At 42.5% G+C, this 18,898-nt stretch overlaps 1 protein-coding gene across 4 annotated transcripts in view; it reads left to right on the top strand.

The window, feature by feature from the left end:
- Positions 1-637: 637 nt before the first annotated feature.
- Positions 638-18,898, top strand: part of LOC110528155 (sodium-coupled neutral amino acid transporter 3) — a 73,129-nt gene continuing 54,868 nt past the window's right edge. For 2 of the 4 annotated variants that reach the window (XM_036983705.1, XM_036983703.1), the window contains exon 1: positions 640-897. The gene's annotated coding sequence lies outside the window, so the exon portion shown is untranslated. Of the gene's footprint in view, positions 898-18,898 lie in introns of all 4 variants that reach the window. The other 2 variants (XM_036983704.1, XM_036983702.1) reach the window with 2 other exon arrangements.

The raw sequence follows: 18,898 nt of genomic DNA, 5'->3' as shown, positions 1-18,898 counted from the left end.
GGACAGAGGAACCTCTTAAAGAAGAAGTTACAGGTCTGTGAGAGCCAGAAATCTTGCTTGTTTGTGACCAAATACTTATTTTCCACCATAATTTGCAAATAAATTCATAAAAAATCCTACATTTTCTGGATTTTCTTTTCTCATTTTGTCTGTCATAGTTGAAGTGTACCTATGATGAAAATTACAGGCCTCTCTCATCTTTTTAAGTGGGAGAACTTGCACAATTGGTGGCTGACTAAATACTTTTTTTCCCCACTGTATGTAGATTTGCATAAGAATATAACTAAATCACTAAAGGAATGAGAATACATCAAATAAAACACAGTCTATTGTGTGTGATATGCTCTCTTCCATATTATTGGGTAAATTCTCTATGATCTACGATGCAGTTTAGTAATCATGCAACTACATCTTGATTTAGCCTACATTGGTGAGAAAATAGAAAAATGTATCAAAAACCAACCATGCATATGGATATCATTATTTCTGTATAGTTTATTCAACGTCCAATTAAAGTGCAGAACAAAGAAAGAAATGTAGGCTGCTACTGTATGTAGCAAGCACAGTGCATGCATGTAATTTTGTTGTGCTCTGGGAACCGCACTTGAGAGAACCAATTGATTGGAGGTTGCATGCAGTAGGCGGACCCTGGACCCACTCGACATCCCACTTTTAAGAGATCAGGAGAATTTTACTCTTGAACACATGACATTTACATAGCATTTGAGAAGGAGCGAACAGGGATCACATATATATATATATATATACTTTTTTTGCCATTTAACAGGTAACAGAAAGAAGAGAAGCCACTAGATGAAGGAAAAACAGTAAAGCAGCGGAGGCAAGATCCGTGTGGAGATATCCGGAGTTGGCACAGTGGCACTCTAGTTCTCTCTGGTAAGATTATTATTCACCGTCAATTTTCAGTGGAATGAATGTATTTTCATATTCACAGTCGGCTATTCGTCACCCTCGTCATTCCCTTTGTGGTCTACTGAATATAGATTAAATATAGCTATCAAACTGTCACAACTATTCATATTATGAACCTGTTATCGAATAGGATTGCCACCTAGAGCCAAATGGTCGCTCCAATGAAAAATAATTCTGTGAAACATGTTTTGAAATGTAAGACATATCTTCTCGAATTACTTTTACCTAAAGAGTGCTGTTACATTCTTGTTACATTGTTACATTATTGTGGCGTTATATTACTGAAGTAACAGTTCTCAGACAGTGCTCGTGGATCTTGCTCTTTCGCCAGGTGATACTGTAACTTGCGCAGCCACGCTGGGTGATAATGCCTTCGTCATCTACAATTTCAAATTCTAGGTCAGAAAAAGACAGCTAGTGATCGTTCATACTTTATTCGCCATTAGTTTATGTTATACAAATGTCTGTATTCAGCATGTGGCATATTTGCCACATTTCTTCGACACTTCAATAGATGCTGTGGCATTTTTAATAGGCTATCCGTATCCCCCATCTCCGTTTACTACTTAAACCTAGCATATACTATAGCATATTGTTGGCAGATATTCCGCTATTATCATATAGGCCAGTCCAATAAAGTTATAATTTGCCCTTTGCAAATCAGGCCCCTGTAATTTACATAGCCTACAACAGAAGCCTATAGTGCATTTAGGAACACGTTTTTATATGGTGTGTTGAGTTGTATTATCCATTGTACACCCCCCACCCTGTAACTCTGGGTCACTATGCATTAGACAGATAACAAGCATTTCTAGATACACCTGGGTTTCTGAGAAGCCCCAGAGGGTGGAGCCCCTTCTGAGGGCTATTTGTAGGTAGGGCAGCAGGTGAGACTACTGTGTTTGCTGGAGCTGACAGGAGGGAGCAGGCGTGAGTTACTGTTCTGTCGGCTTGTCAAGACTACTGTTTCTATATTTGAAAAAGATGGCTCGTCAGTGAGTCATGCTCTGTCTCACTCTCTCCACCTTCACCTTCTCCCCCTCCAGCCCCCACCCCCACTCCAGAGCACTGGCTTACTGCCGAGCGGACTGAATGCTCCAGCCAGAGCTGTGTGCTTTGAACTACAGATTCACACAAGTGTGTGTGTGTGTGTGTGTGTGTGTGTGTGTGTGTGTGTGTGTGTGTGTGTGTGTGTGTGTGTGTGTGCGTGCGTGCGTGCGTGTGTTTATGTAGCGTCGTTTTTGATTGAGCTCAACTTAGTAGCATATAATATTAATTTATTTGGTGTGTAGGCTTATTGGATCAGTGGTTTGATTTTCATCCTTTGAGAGTGACATGTTTGACTGTGAACATTACTTTTTGTAATTTTGTAACTGACTGGGTGGCAGGTAGCCTAGTGGTTAGAGCTTTGGGCCAGTAACCGAAAGGTAGCTGGTTCGAATACCTGAGCTTACAATTTGAAAAATCTGTCAGTGCCCTTGAGCAAGGCACTCAAGGCCCCCCCTACAAAACCCTAATTTGCACAAATGTGATACACATTTGCGTTATGACTTGAATCACAGTTCAAGTATTGTAATAATTACCTAGTAGTGAGTGCCTTAGTAGGATAATTGTCTCACAGATGGTTTTCCATGCTCTCTCTGAATCTCAAACTTAAGTGCATTTGGTTTGTGCTGTTCATGTAATGGAATCCCACATTATAGCTCCTTGTATCATCTTCACTATGGTGGCGTGAGAGTTAATGGCCTGCTAAGTAGGTAGAGGGGTTCACTCTATCCCTATCTTATTGTATCAAAGTATTTTCTACCTTTGTAATGTATCTCCCTCTTGCCTGCATGTATTGCTCTACCTCTGCAGGAATAACAAGTCAACATGAAAGGAATTACATTTGACATTTTTGAACTCATGCAATGCAGGAAGACTGAACTCCCCTACAGAGACTTGAGGCCCAGAGATGTAGACTGTGGGAAGACATAAGCCACTGTCTTGTCAAGTGTTTTGATGCTGTGATTTGCTTTGTCTCGCTGAATTAATGAAATGATGGGAACATCAACTTCAACAACAAATTAATTTTATACTCTCAACCCCCCTCACCGTAATATGATGGTTACCTGCAGCCAGGTCAGAAATGTGTGGTAGAAACTACATTGGAGAGCTTTACGATTGGTGTGGTTATTACATATGTTATAACATGTTAATAACTTTTGTTTCCCCACATAGTTAAATCCAGCAACGGCTTACTGTGGGCTCCTGTTCAATTCAACTCAGGGGCTTTCAAAGTGTACCAGAATGAAATAAAATCAAATCAAATTTTATTTGTCACATACACATGGTTAGCAGATGTTAATGTGAGTGTAGCGAAATGCTTGTGCTTCTAGTTCCGACAATGCAGTAATAACCAACAAGTAATCTAACTAACAATTCCAAAACTACTGTCTTGTACACAGTGTAAGGGGATAAAGAATATGTACATAAGGATATATGAATGAGTGATGGTACAGAGCAGCATAGGCAAGATACAGTAGATGGTATCGAGTACAGTATATACATATGAGATGAGTATGTAAACAAAGTGGCATAGTTAAAGTGGCTAGTGATACATGTATTACATAAGGATACAGTCGATGATATAGAGTACAGTATATACGTATGCATATGAGATGAATAATGTAGGGTAAGTAACATTATATAAGGTAGCATTGTTTAAAGTGGCTAGTGATATATTTACATCATTTCCCATCAATTCCCATTATTAAAGTGGCTGGAGTTGAGTCAGTGTCAGTGTGTTGGCAGCAGCCACTCAATGTTAGTGGTGGCTGCTTAACAGTCTGATGGCCTTGAGATAGAAGCTGTTTTTCAGTCTCTCGGTCCCAGCTTTGATGCACCTGTACTGACCTCGCCTTCTGGATGATAGCGGGGTGAACAGGCAGTGGCTTGGGTGGTTGATGTCCTTGATGATCTTTATGGCCTTCCTGTGACATCGGGTGGTGTAGGTGTCCTGGAGGGCAGGTAGTTTGCCCCCGGTGATGCGTTGTGCAGACCTCACCACCCTCTGGAGAGCCTTACGGTTGAGGGCGGAGCAGTTGCCGTACCAGGCGGTGATACAGCCCGCCAGGATGCTCTCGATTGTGCATCTGTAGAAGTTTGTGAGTGCTTTTGGTGACAAGCCGAATTTCTTCAGCCTCCTGAGGTTGAAGAGGCGCTGCTGCGCCTTCTTCACAATGCTGTCTGTGTGTGTGGACCAATTCAGTTTGTCTGTGATGTGTATGCAGAGGAACTTAAAACTTGCTACCCTCTCCACTACTGTTCCATCGATGTGGATAGGGGGGTGTTCCCTCTGCTGTTTCCTGAAGTCCACAATCATCTCCTTAGTTTTGTTGACGTTGAGTGTGAGGTTATTTTCCTGACACCACACTCCGAGGGCCCTCACCTCCTCCCTGTAGGCCGTCTCGTCGTTGTTGGTAATCAAGCCTACCACTGTCGTGTCGTCCGCAAACTTGATGATTGAGTTGGAGGCGTGCATGGCCACGCAGTCGTGGGTGAACAGGGAGTACAGGAGAGGGCTCAGAACGCACCCTTGTGGGGCCCCAGTGTTGAGGATCAGCGGGGAGGAGATGTTGTTGCCTACCCTCACCACCTGGGGGCGGCCCGTCAGGAAGTCCAGTACCCAGTTGCACAGGGCGGGGTCGAGACCCAGGGTCTCGAGCTTGATGACGAGCTTGGAGGGTACTATGGTGTTGAATGCCGAGCTGTAGTCAATGAACAGCATTCTCACATAGGTATTCCTCTTGTCCAGATGGGTTAGGGCGGTGTGCAGTGTGGTTGAGATTGCATCGTCTGTGGACCTATTTGGGCGGTAAGCAAATTGTAGTGGGTCTAGGGTGTCAGGTAGGGTGGAGGTGATATGGTCCTTGACTAGTCTCTCAAAGCACTTCATGATAACTGATAAGGAACATCTCAGGATTCTAACCTATTAAACCTACAAGTATGTCTGATCAGATATAGTCAAGGCGCATTAGAGAAATCCTCAGCTATGAAAACCAAACTCTTTTATAAGTTCTGTTTGTACATTGAAGTACTTTGTAAATCCCTAGTCTGAGAGGGAAAACTACCTGTAATCTGTTTGATTGTCTGAGCTACCAAGATTAGGGAGGTAGTAAAATAAACTATTTTGAACAGGTGGTTAGCTTTTCTTTGGAAATGTGCATGGCATCAGTCCGGGTTTGTAAGAGCATCCACTCAAAGATCTTTGGCCTTATTTGGGCAGTTTTAAAAGAGTGTTTGAGACTCTTACTTTCACAGAGTCTTAGAATACCCAGAACACACACTTTTAGATTTGCTAAAGATAAAATGATGAAAACCTCAAATTAAATATGTCTAATTTGGTTGTGGGAATGCCTCCGGGTCCACCACACAATTCCACAACTTCTATTTCATAAAGCTGTTTCATAACCACAGTCTAATAGACCAGGCTAAATCTTGTCTGAGTTTTGGAAATTGAGGCCACTGCATCAGGAAAGCTCATGTGTTTGTATCAAGTTATGTCACTCATCTGTTCAATTTAACATCTGAGGAAGTGCGTAAGAGTGCATTGATGGAGGACATCCAGAGTTACGCTCTTTCACTCGGCAGTGATCAGGGTGTCTATTAGGCACAGGATGCAGGGCTAGAATTAGAAGTAGGCCAGACTCAGAGACATGCTCTTACCCCTCTGCTATGTCAATGGCCTCATTGTGACATCAGTGAGGAGAGGTACTAATCTATTTGTTTCAGCTAAGCTAACAAATAGTTGGCGTTAGTCCGTGCTTACTGGGGTGTAACCTACAGTGTCACTTGCATTGGAATTTTATGAATGTCCTACCATTTGCAAACAGGCAGTTGCAATGGCTTTTTTAATCCTGATTCCTGTGACAAATCAATGTGGCTATTTAAGCTCTAAATCTCAGCTACCTGTTTATCAGGAGTTATCCTGAGCCTATTTGCAATGAGAACAGCGGGAAATGCAGAAGTATTATTTTTTTCCCTGCTATGACCAGCTCAACAAAAAATGACTGATAGAAACTTGAAACCACTGATCATGACAATTTAGCCCATGGGGTGAAACTCCTGGACAACAGTTGTGAGTAGCCTGATTGTCCATTCCATACTGTCTATTTTACTTTGACCAGTCCTGCTTTTAGGATATGGTGTTTGTTAACGTCAGCACACAACGTCAGTTTTATATGATTGGGCGCCATTTAGGTTAGGCTATTTGATCTGAGAAATGTGCTTGTTGTAAAAAGTGTCTGTCTCATTACATGTAAAGTGTCTGTAGTGTCTGTCTCATTATATGTAAAAAAGTGTCTGTAGCGTCTGTCTCATTACATGTAAAAAGTGTCTGACTTATTATCTCCAGGAAAAACCACATACTCTTTCTACCATAGGCTATATCTGCTATATAGCCTAGAGATTAAAAGCACGGGGCCAGTAACTGAAAGATTGCTGGTTTGAATCACTGAGCTGACTATGTGAAAAATATGTTGATGTTCCCTTGAACAAGGCACTTAACCCTAATTGCTCCTGTAAGTCACTCTGGTTAAGAGTGTCTGCTAAATGACTAAAATGTAAATTTCTGTTACATGATTTTGTGACGGAAAGTTGGTGGAGCACCACAGCGATGCGTCTCTCCAACAGCACCCCGGAGAGGCGTGCTGGGAATGGACAATCAAAATATTTTGCTCCCCTGCCTTTGACAAAGTGGCCACTTCTTATCACAGGGCGACATCAACTCTCACCGAAAAAGCCCATATGCCACTCATAGAGATAAATAGTAATTGTTTTTAGGCAGAATTACGTGAGGTTTATACACTGTATATACACACCATATACACATTCACTCACACACACTACATTGGCACTCCTACACAAAACCCACACACATTCACATACACTACATACGCACACAACACACACATGCATACTGACACAACACAAACACACATACACACACATTACACACACACACATGCATACACTCATCATTTTACTCTTAGTACTATCTATCTTGATGCCTAGTCACTTTACCCTGCTTTCAGGTTCATACTGTATCTACCTCAAATACCTTGTACCTCTGCACATTGATCTGGTACTATACTCAGCAAAAAAAGAAACGTCCTCTCACTGTCAACTGCGTTTACTTTCAGCAAACTTAACATGTGTAAATATTTGTATGAACATAACAAGATTCAGCAACTGAGACATAAACTGAACAAATTCCACAGACGTGTGACTAACAGAAATTGAATAAAGGGGGGGTCAAAATTAAAAACAACTGTCAGTATCTGGTGTGGCCACCAGCTGCATTAAGTACTGCAGTGCATCTCCTCCTCATGGACTGCACCAGATTTGCCAGTCCTTGCTGTGTCCTTGCTCTTCCACTAAGGCACCTGCAAGTTCCCGGACATTTCTGGGGGGAATGGCCATAGCCATCCCCCTCCGATCCAACAGGTCCCAGACGTGCTCAATGGGATTGGGATCCAGGCTCTTCGCTGGCCTTGGCAGAACACTGACATTCCTGTCTTGCAGGAAATCACACACAGAACGAGCAGTATGGCTGGTGGCATGTTCATGCTGGAGGGTCATGTCAGGATGAGCCTGCAGGAAGGGTACCACATGAGGGAGGAGGATGTCTTCCCTGTAACGCACAGCGTTGAGATTGCCTGCAATGACAACAAGCTCAGTCCGATGATGTTGTGACACACCGCCCCAGACCATGACGGACCCTCCACCTCCAAATCGATCCCACTCCAGAGTACAGGCCTCGGTGTAACGCTCATTCCTTCGACGATAAACGCGAATCCGACCATCACCCCTGGTGAGACAAAACCGTGACTCATCAGTGAAGAAGACCACTTTTTGCCAGTCCTGTCTGGTCCTGCGTCGGTGGGTTTTTGCCCATAGGCAACGTTGTTGCCGGTGATGTCTGGTGAGGACCTGCCTTACCACAGGCCTACAAGCCCTCAGTCCAGCCTCTCTCAGCCTATTGCGGACAGTCTGAGCACTGATGAAGGGATTGTGCGTTCCTGGTGTAACTCGGGCAGTTGTTGTTGCCATCCTGTACCTGTCCCGCAGGTGTGATGTTCGGATGTACGTATCCTGTGTAGGTGTTGTTACACGTGGTCTGCCACTGCGAGGATGATCAGCTGTCCGTCCTGTCTCCCTGTAGCTCTGTTTTAGGCGTCTTACAGTACGGACATTGCAATTTATTGCCCTGGCCACATCTGCAGTCCTCATGCCTCCTTGCAGCATGCCAAAGGCACATTCACAGAGATGAGCAGGGACCTTGAGTCAGTAGAAAGGCCTCTTTAGTGTCCTAAGATTTCATTACTGTGACCTTAATTGCCTACCTTCTGTAAGCTGTTAGTGTCTTAACGACCGTTCCACAGGTGCAAGTTCATTAATTGTTTATGGTTCATTGAAGAAGCATGGGAAACAGTGTTTAAACCCTTTACAATGAAGATCTGTGAAGTTATTTGGATTTTTACGAATTATCTTTGAAAGACAGGGTCCTGAAAAAGGGCCGTTTCTTTTTTTTGCTGAGTTTAGCTCCATTCTTGTGTATTTTATTTTATTTCTCTTGTGTTACTATTTTATTTGTATTGTATTTTTAAAGCTTTTCACATGTGAGTTCCAAATATCTCTAACGGTTGCCCCAATGTGAGTTTATTTTATGCATGTTACGCAACAGGACAGTTAACCCGCGCTGCCCGCTAATTATCTATAGGCTATGTTTCAACTTCTACATTTCAAATGATTTTCAAACAGGTTTTATTTTCTGACAACAGTTTGAATTGAGGAGTGTTGCGCCTCCTCATTAATTTACATAAGAAGTAGCTCATTTCACTATTGCGGACAATTTATGTTTGAGATCTTTACTGAGCTGGGCAAACTTCTCTCTTCATCGAGAGCCCAAGCACTTCCCCAATGTTTCCCCACATCAAGTATGAAGACATTGCGCATCTCCAGTCAGAACAGACTTTGTTTGCACAAACCTTTGCGCCCTGGCACATTTTCTGGCTGGTGGCCGTATTGCCTTCATTGTTGTTTTCCTTACAAATAATAACTTTGGACATGTGTGCATTCCTATCAAAGTAAGGACCTTATTTTCTGTATATAGTGTTCTTGTTTCTACTGTAGCATAACGTATGTATGTATGTTTTATTCACATTTTCAAGTACTGGTGACAGGTCATGCGTTCCGATTCCTGCACGAATTGTAATGGACACATATGATTTGTGTAAAATTATTTTTTGAAGATTGTACTGATTATGATGAGCTAATGCTAAGCTATTTTCCAGCTATGTGTGGCGCCATGTTTGTTGACATCATACAATGCATTATGGTTGTCACGTAAGCGTCTCTCAGACCAAAGATGTTATAACAAGGGATAGTTCACTCGACTAACTTATGGTACTTTCAAGACAGCTGGGAACTTGAATACGAGGTCAAATCATGACGTCAGTGATCTTCAGGTCAGAAGGTCAGAGCCCTAGAAAGAGGCCTAAGTTCCCGAGTTGGAATTCCGAGATTGATGACCGTTGAAAAGATTTTCTCCAGTTAGAGCTTGTTTTTTCACAGTTCCCAGTTGTCTTGAACGCATTGAAGTGGAAGTTGTAGATTTCCAAATTCACAGTTGTTTTGAACGAGGTATCAGATTGTAACTATGGTACCTCAGGGTTGCCAGCTCACACCCCCCTTTCCAGGGTTTATTTTTATTCAGTGTATAAACTTGCCCTGTGTTTGCCCCCCATTTATTGATAATTCCCCCATCATAGTGATATTTCCTGCATTATATCCCCCCAAGCTATCTTCCACCGATTTCTATCACCCATGGACAAAAAACTGTCACGACTCCTACCGAAGGTGGCTCCCCTTCCTGTTCGGATGGCGCTCGGCGGTCGTCGTCACCGGCCTACTAGCTGCCATTGAACCATTTTCCCCTTTCTGTTTATTGGTTTCACCTGTTTTGTGTGTAGGCTGATTAGTCGGGCTATGTTAGCCAGTAGACCCGCCTGCTCTTTGTGCGGGATTGTTTTGTGTGTAGGCTGATTAGTCGGGCTATGTTAGCCAGTAGGCCCGCCTGCTCTTTGTGCGGGATTGTTTTGTGTTCCTACTGTGCACGTTTGATGTTGACGTGTTTCGTTCGTGGGCTTTTCTCCGGACTGTTTGAGTCCCTGTGTTTGGGGCATTTGTTTTGTGTGTGCTCTGTGTTTCGTGGGGTGGCTTATGTTCGCTGTGTGTGCAATAAAAAGCACTACCCTGTACTCTCTGCTTCCTGCGCCTGACTTCGCACCCACTACACCCAGAACGTTACAAAAACACCCAACACAAATGAAATGAAACCCCCCAAAATGGTTTCATCCCTGTTTAGCTTTCACGCTATGGTTAGGCTAGGTAGTAGGCTTGTATTTGGGGTGAGGATCTGTGAGGTGATAACATTTTATTTGCTTTGTGATTTGTCAAAAATGGTAAATGACTTGTCAAGTCATGTGCTCTAGTTCTTGTATGCACTGTGTACAAGTACATCGAAGATTTGTAAAATGCTGAAAAGTGGCCAAACTAAATTCATATTTTTCAGGCAATGGGCTTTGACTTTGACTTTATTTATTAGCGTCTTGTAGTGAATGGCATTCTGGGATTAGGGAGTTTTCTCTTTTCAAACATAAACAAAAATGTAGCTGCTGTTAGCTTAGCTGACATGCATCTCTTCTCTAAACAATATTACATTTCTCTGGTGTGCTCACCAGAGTTGTGGTACATTCTTAACAAGTCTAGCTGTTAGGTCGCTAACTTATGATTTGTTTTTTGTCAGCGCAACCTTATTGAGACTGGTTTATGGGATGAGTTTGGCTGTGGATGTGTTCCGTGTGATGTTTGGATGATGTAGTTCGCATTTGTCTTTTACAGTAAAAGGTGAAATTTAAGAATAAAGTTGTGAATAGCTTTATTTCCCAGCAGTACAAAACATTGTTTAGATGCTTTTCAGATAACAATGCTGTTTAGACAGGTTTGTTGCATCATATATTCTGTTGCTGCTGTTCCAGTCACATATTTGTGATGGTACGTAGCAGGGACCAGTCAACTATGATCACAAATATGTGATCGTATGCATTGAAGGGGTAAACTGTGCATCGTTGGGGGGCTCGTAAGCAAGCATTTCGTGGTAAAGTCTATACCAGTGTATTCGGCGCATGTGACAAACAACATTTGGTTTTATGTGTTGTTGGAGGTGCGTCTTTGTCAGTTTAGCAAGGAAAATGCCGCACTCATCAATCTGTTGCCATAGTGGCTGCCTAATCTTGCCTAAAGGGTGGGCCGGCCCTGGTAATTTGTGACTTGTGTGCTTTAAACAATGTAAATTTGTTGATTGCTAGGCATACAAACAATATTATTTCTTGACACATTTGAAACAAGGTCTAGTTGTGGCCGCAACCGGACTAGATTGTGAACAACTCTTGACGGAATGCATTGCTTGACTGACGTGAGGTAGATAAGCACAATATGTTTTGGTTCTACAAAATAGTAATGAATTCATTGCATTCAGTCTTGCACCATGTGATAAATGACCAGTTCTAAATAGGTATTTTTCTTCTCTATGCTGTTGTTGCTGACTGCAGCATGATCTATTTTACATTTGGTCGGACCATGTCTCTAGGGGCGCTGAGCCGGAGGAGTGCGTATTAATCCTGATGTAGTAATTGCGGCCGGCAGGGTCGTTACTGGTTACCACAGCCACAAAGTCATAAGCCCTGCCTATTTCTACAATTTATCTTATAAAAATCAGATTTTTTCATACATTTTTACCATAATAGCCAATTCTGACTTTGTGGCTGTGGTAACTAATGAAAGCCGTCCCGAAGGTCAAACAAAAGACAAAATGAACAAGTCACTAAGAAAAACAAATCATGACTCTCAAGCAGTGCTTCATTTGTAAATTGGAAGGTCCAGGAACACATAGTGAACGTGAGAAGGAGGATTATTTGGGGGGGGCTCTGAGGTACCGGAACACATTGAGAAAAAAGTGTCAAACACAACAGCGCAGCAGACAGAGTAAACAGGGAAGTAGCCTACCATCTATGGTGATGAAATGGACAGCACTCTCCAAGGTGCTGATTAATTCAAAGCATTTTAGACGTGACTTCAGTATGCCCACATACTTTAGTATAGTTAAGGGGCAAGTCAGAATTTCTTCTAGCTTAATCTAGACATCAAATGTAGAGCAAAATTCTTAGACGATACTGCAGAACACACGCCATATGCATACGTACATACTCAGCTGTGGGGCTTACAAGACATGTGGCAGTAGAACAAATATCACAATATCGGAATATAACTTCAAATGTAGGCTACACCAGAACACACATATGAGAATATATAGGCCTCGTGCCTATGTGATAATATGAAACACATATTCAGATTACAAACTTGTTCTGTACTATGAAGGTAAAGTTCTACCTTAGTTTTCAAAACCTTCCACAATGACTCTCCCCATGTCAAATCCATTTAACTCCTGAGAGTCAATTTCTTGCTTAATTAAAGCCACAAGCAGGCCTGTGGCTGTGACGTTTAGCCTCCTAAAGCTGTTCTGAAGACTCATTTTTAGTGTTAACTATAACCTGGGTGTCCCCTCTAGCCTTGTCTATAAGGCTTGCTGCCACCAAATGCGCCTTGGTTCGGGCACATTTCAAAACCTTATTTCTGGGGGCTCTTTGTTTGATTTTTTAATTAAATATATATAGATATATTATGTGTTTGGCATAGGATGTTAATTTACTGTACATTCATTCCACCCACTGTTTTTCTAGAATAATACCTCCAGTCGTTTCTAGTGCCCCACCTTCTTCCAATTTTGATTTCTGCATGACAAGCAAGGGGTTATACGTTTTTCTTATCCATTTTTTTATGTGGCTTTCCCTCTATTCAAATTCAGTAGGAAGACGATACTTGACGTAATTTTACGTAGGGACCTCTTCACGAGCTGACCACCATTACCAAGACCTGTGTCAAGATCAGTTACTTACAACACCAGCCCTCCCCATAACCTCTATGTACAAATAAGAGAGCAGGTCTGAAATCAGTGTGGCATGATAGGATGATTTTGCAGAAGGATCACTGCGTTTTTACATGATGATCTTTCTGGGGGGCAGAAGAAATAACGAGGAGGCAACTTGATTTAAAGTTGATCGCTTTTATTATAATGTCTACAGTGCAGACAGTGAAACAATAAATAAGTCATACCGGATCCGGGCAAATAGGTGCCGGAACAAACTAAGTAAAATCTGAGAGGTGCCACTCAAATTTCGCATTGCTCTCAAGTCAGTAAAAACAGTCATTAAAAAAGAACCAAACGTTCACGAACTGCACATAGTAGTGACGTTTTCCATTCTGAATGGATCACTCTGTCCTCACTCAGCAGAGCCCTACATTTCTGTTTCTAAATCCTCGTTTCCATTGGCACTTTGAAGTCAACCTGGTTAGGACTGTCCTTGGTGGGCTAGCTCGAATCGCATTTCCACTGCCTCCAGAAATGAAAATGTATTTAATGTTGCTAGAGAGCCAATATGTGACTGTGCAGCTGACTATGCTAATGTTGCTAGCTAGCTAGCAAGATCTTGAATATTTTAATTCCCCCTCACTATGCTGTAACTAACGTTACCCCATGTATTTAGAGCCATATATTTAGCTTGCTAACGTTAGCTAGCTAGCTAAATGGTTAGTGTCATCAGTAGCTACCATAACAGGATAGCTAGTTTAATTCCTACCTTGCTTGCCATGGCATTGGCTATTGGCTAGCTAGCTAATCAAGAAAACCAACAGGTTTGATATGATGTAGATAGCTAGCTCAATACGACCTGGCAGCTAAAATTCCTGCTAGCTCATGTTAGCTAGCTTGCTTGTTTCAACTAATTTGCTAGCTAATGTTAGGTAGCTAGCATTCGAGGACTGACTGTTCTCATAAACGTTTTTTGAGAAGTGCAAAATGTATGAAGGATCCAGCTATGGTGTAATTTCTGTCATGACTGACTACTGCAGAACTGCTTGTCAGTGTGCTAACAGCAACAAACCCAGACGAGCTAGCTAAATGTGTCAGCATCCAGCAGTGATCAGCTGGTGGTTTCATAGTAAAGGCATCACCAACCCAAATTCTAATCGAGCTGGCACCAGTTGTGAAACTGGGCTGCGCTGGCCCAGGTTTCCCTCGACCCAGCTCAAATTTGAAAATTCCATTCGAAGCCAGCTCGAATTTGGTCTTAATTTGGCCCTAATTTTAAGTGCCAGTGGAAACAGGGCTTAAATAGAATGGTCTGAGCCGAGCCAGAGCTTTGTTTGGGGTTCTAATTTAGGCTATGGCACACATCTCACAGTTCTTAGAATGGAGGCCTAGTACTTATCTCAGCTGTTTTGTGAACTATAAATGCTTTTGAAAGAATTGAACATAAAGAAAGCCCTTGTGCTCACAAGTCCCATGACAGTGGAGTTAGCCTAGCCCTAGACCCACCTGGTACCATGGCATGTGATGTAGCTGGGTCCACGCTGCTGAACCATGGTGGAGGCCACTCGCTGAATTTCCAGCTGGATGGTTGCCCCTGAGATAATCTCTCTCCTCATCCATGTGCTAGAGTAGGGGTGGCAGGTAGCCTAGGCATTGGGGCAGTAACTGAAAGGTTGCTAGTTCTAATCCCTAAACTGACAAAGTAAAAATGATTCTGTCCCTGAACAAGGCAGATAACTGACTTGCCCAGTTAAATAAAGGTTAAAAATAAATAAATAGAGAGGATGTGGAGGAACCAGCAGAATTTGCTCCTTTGTTTGGGGCCACATGACTGGATGAGCTGGCACTGAGTGGTGCAGGAGGAGCCTCAGCCATACATACAGGCTACAAGCCCATGTGCTGACTATCCTCTGCCATTTTCACAGCTGACACAAGCATACCATCTAGCCATATGGAGGTTTCCTCATGGGTCCATGCCTGATACTGCTTTGCCAATGCTCTCATTTTTGCCAAGCATCCTGCCCAGTGCCACAAACAAGCTGACTCGTGCTATGGATGTTTGGAGCCACAGTGTAAACTATACAGCCGGCTGGCCCTGTGAACTTATAGGAAAGTACTTCTGACGTTGGTACAGTCTTACCTGTTTGGCGAAGACTGATCAATTTCTTGAGGAAATTTGAGCTATGGTACATTTTCTGTGTCGAAAACGATTAAATGTACTTATGTACTTGTGTTTGTTTTAAAGTGGTGTTTTTTGTGTGTTTTTTTACACTTAACCTGAATCCTTCCTTCCTACTCTTACATAATATACAAGAGAAATTGAGCTGTTGTACTGTATGAATGAACAGACATTCCACTAAACCGTTAGAACTTGAGTTAGAACACTGTTCATGTACTTCAGGCAAGTTCTTTCCTTAAATGTTCCATGTGAGGATTGTGACAGCTTGACACAGCATAGTTTTTTTTACTAAACATCTGACAGAATGACGTATAGCAGCTAATAAGGCTCAGCATCTTTAGTCTGTCCTTCCACATAATTGTCAGAGTGATCTCGAACTTAGTGCACACTCATGAACCAGTGGGATATTTGATCAATCATATCATTGTTCCACGTTATAGCTAGCCTCTTATCTGTTCAGCAGTCATACAATCTATTGGGAAATGATTTTAGACTCCAGGTGTCACAACATTTCCAGTGGAAACATATCCATGGAAACCTTTTCTGGTGGAAACCTTTTCAGCCATACAATTTGTCTTTGTTCCTTTACAAAGAAGTGAAGGAAAGAATGCAGTTGTCTACCTTATGAAGCCACAATTCTTGTTCTCATTCTGACAATGTTGATCCTGGTATCAGTATTTACAAACACCTATATCTGACCAATACACCTGAGCCAGGTCCCTCTCACCTGTTTTACATAATCTGTTCGGTCTGCCATTCCACTGTATTGTGGAAACACTGCTCATATGTTAAGCCCTCTTCTTCTGGTCTGCTACTAGTGACCTACACTGCCATCTGCCAATATTACCTGACCTCTCAACTGTTGTCCTTTGGTCTGTGTTTACACTGTCGACCAACTTAGTTTCGCTCTGATATACTGTACCACTGGGTCTCTATCCTTCTACATGTATCATTAGTCTCATACCTGTACTCAATGGGGCGAATCCTATCTTCCACTTAATTTTCACTGAGTGTTGGTGTCAATGGGAGACTAAGTGAGCATTTTGACTTAAAAGTGGACGTTAGGATTTCCCCCTATGTTTCTTACCAGTGTTCTCTACCTGTGTTCTACATGCTGAACCTCATACCTGTGTCCTCCATTTCCTGGTTGATTATTTGATCTTGCTGTGCTGTGGTCTTGTTACCAGTGTGATGTAGCATTCTACAGTGTCACTTCCTCCCTGTGGGGTGTAAAGTGTGAGAATGTGAGCTAGCGTGAGGATGTGATGCGGGTTGCTCTATAAATAAATCACATTTCCAGTCACCCAGCTGCAGCTCCTTCTTCACGCAGCCCAGCCAGCCAGCCGTAGGACACTGGAACCACACAGCTCAGCTCTACTCCCTTCCAAACACCTCCACCTCTATCTGCAGTTAATCCACAGATACACACCTATTCAAACACACACAAACACACACTGCCGACACCCTGAGCCCACAGGCCGCATACACACACGCACATATACAGGGGCGTCATGCATCCAAAAAATCTGAGGGAGCACAAAGTATGTGAGGATGGCCGGCAGATGGTCTGGATGGGGGCTAGGCCTAGAAGATGGACAATTTTGCATTTTTCAAACACCTGAAACAGCTATTTCCTGTAATCTAGAGCCATAATAATTATGTTTAATGCTATGTCAAAAATATGTATATTTTTCTGCATATCTAAGCATACCTATTGAGCTGCCTGAATCTCTGATAAAATCTGGGTAAAAGATTGAAAGGAATTTGAGTCTTATTCAGTACATTTAGTAATTGCTTGGTTTTCTAAAGTCTACCGACCTTGCAAGCAGGTATGTCAGCTAAGATGCAATACATGGCTATTTCAGCCACACCCATTGCTGACAGGTGTGTAAAATTGGAAATACAGCCATTCAATATTTATAGATTAACTTTGGCAGTAGAATTGCCTTACTTAAGAGCTCAGTGAATTTCAATGTGGCAGCATCATAGGATGCCACTTTTCCAACAAGTCAGTTCATCAAATTGGTCAACTGTAAGTGCTTCTATTTTGAAGTGGAAACGTATGGGAGCAACAACGGCTCAGCCGCAAAGTGGTATGCCACACAAGCTCAAAGAACGGGACAGCTGATTGCTGAAGTGCGTAGCGTATAAAAAACGCCTGTCTTCGGTTGCAACACTCATTACCGAGTTCCAAACTGCCTCTGGAAGCAACTTCATCACAGGAACTGTTCGTCAGGAGCTCGTGAAATGGGTTTCCATGGCCAAGCAGCCGCAGATTTTCTGTGTGCCTGTTAGAAGCCTGTTTTCCAGATAAGGGCCTGATTCCAAGCTATTGCTGTGGTTGCAATACTGTGTATTTCCCAATCTCTTCATCACAATGTTTATATTCCAGCCTTCATTTCTATGAGTAATGTGTGATGTATCAGATTAACAGAAAAAGGAGGGAGTATTCGAGTGAGAGAGAGAGAGAGCGATGAGGAGCATCTCAGACTGACAAATTGAGTTCCCAGTTAATCTCCAATTCACACAGATGGCGGATCACACTGGGAGTCAGAGGCATGTAATAGCAAGAGCAGTAGCCATGGGGCACAAGTCTGTGATGTGAAAGGGTGAGAGGATGTTTGTTACAGCATCAGACGTGTCTTACTCTGAGGCTCTGTGTTCTGTTAGTGTCTCAGCAACCTCACCTGTCATTCAATGTATTGGTCTGTGAGTGACTGGGACTACACTTTGAAACAAAATATTCAAGGCACATAGACATAGAGTGGAGCTGAAGGGTCCCATGTGTACTGTAGATTGTTTCAGTTGGTTAAGTACTTAATTTAGCAGTCCAGTCACAAGAGCATGGTTATACTGCTGAAATAAGGCCAAGTAGTAGGCTGAAAGGAAAGCTGATGATTACAGCTGGTGCCAGCGTATCCCCCTCGCACATAAGTATTTGTGGAATTAAATGAATATAGCAATGTGGATGAGTGTGAAGCACACCCTTCTGATTGCTGTGTGTGTAGAACGAGAATAAACAGATGGCTGTTCAGCCCATCCACAATGTCTACCAGCACGTTTCATAACTAACTTTCATAACAGGGTTATTCCAGGAGTCCTCTACATCCATCCATCCATCCCCATCCATCCATCAATTCACACTTGCTTTTGCTGCTGCTCAAAAGGCCTCTGTGTGTGACATGGAGGGGCTATTCTATTTTTAGCAGCATAGTGTGTGTGTGTGACAAGCATGGGAAGTTAAATCCTGATTTCCCGTCTGAGTGAGAGTGGCTCTGGTCTAATCTAGTCATCCTAGGGACAGACATAGACAGGCTGTCAGAAGCCCCTAGACTCTCCTCTCCACGGTTTCCTCTTAAACATGGCCGGCCACACAGGGAGAGACGTCTATTAGCAGCTCATAAGAGACATTTTGTGGAAAAGTGTAATCTCTTAATCTGTTGTAAATCTCTCCACACTGAACATTCAGCCCGCTAGAGAGAGATAAGATGTTTTCTAGTCGGACACGTTGTCACTCAGGGCCCAGGGGATTTCAGTTTGACAGGTAGCTAGGCGGAAAAAATTAAATAACTCAGTGGCACAATATGAGATTTTATTTTTGGGAAAACAGTTTAGGGATGTGGCTGGAGAAAATAACTACTTTCAAATTCATAGACAGGGCTATGGATGCAAGGACCATCCATGAGATCAAAATAATACTTTTTTAACCATGCTTTGAAGCTATACAGTGTTTTCTTGCAATTACATTGTTTACA

The sequence above is a fragment of the Oncorhynchus mykiss genome, chromosome 7, assembly GCF_013265735.2.
Source record: "Oncorhynchus mykiss isolate Arlee chromosome 7, USDA_OmykA_1.1, whole genome shotgun sequence".
Classification (NCBI taxonomy): domain Eukaryota; kingdom Metazoa; phylum Chordata; class Actinopteri; order Salmoniformes; family Salmonidae; genus Oncorhynchus; species Oncorhynchus mykiss.
Note: the sequence above shows the minus strand (reverse complement) of the source record. Positions and strands in the feature narration are given on the sequence as shown.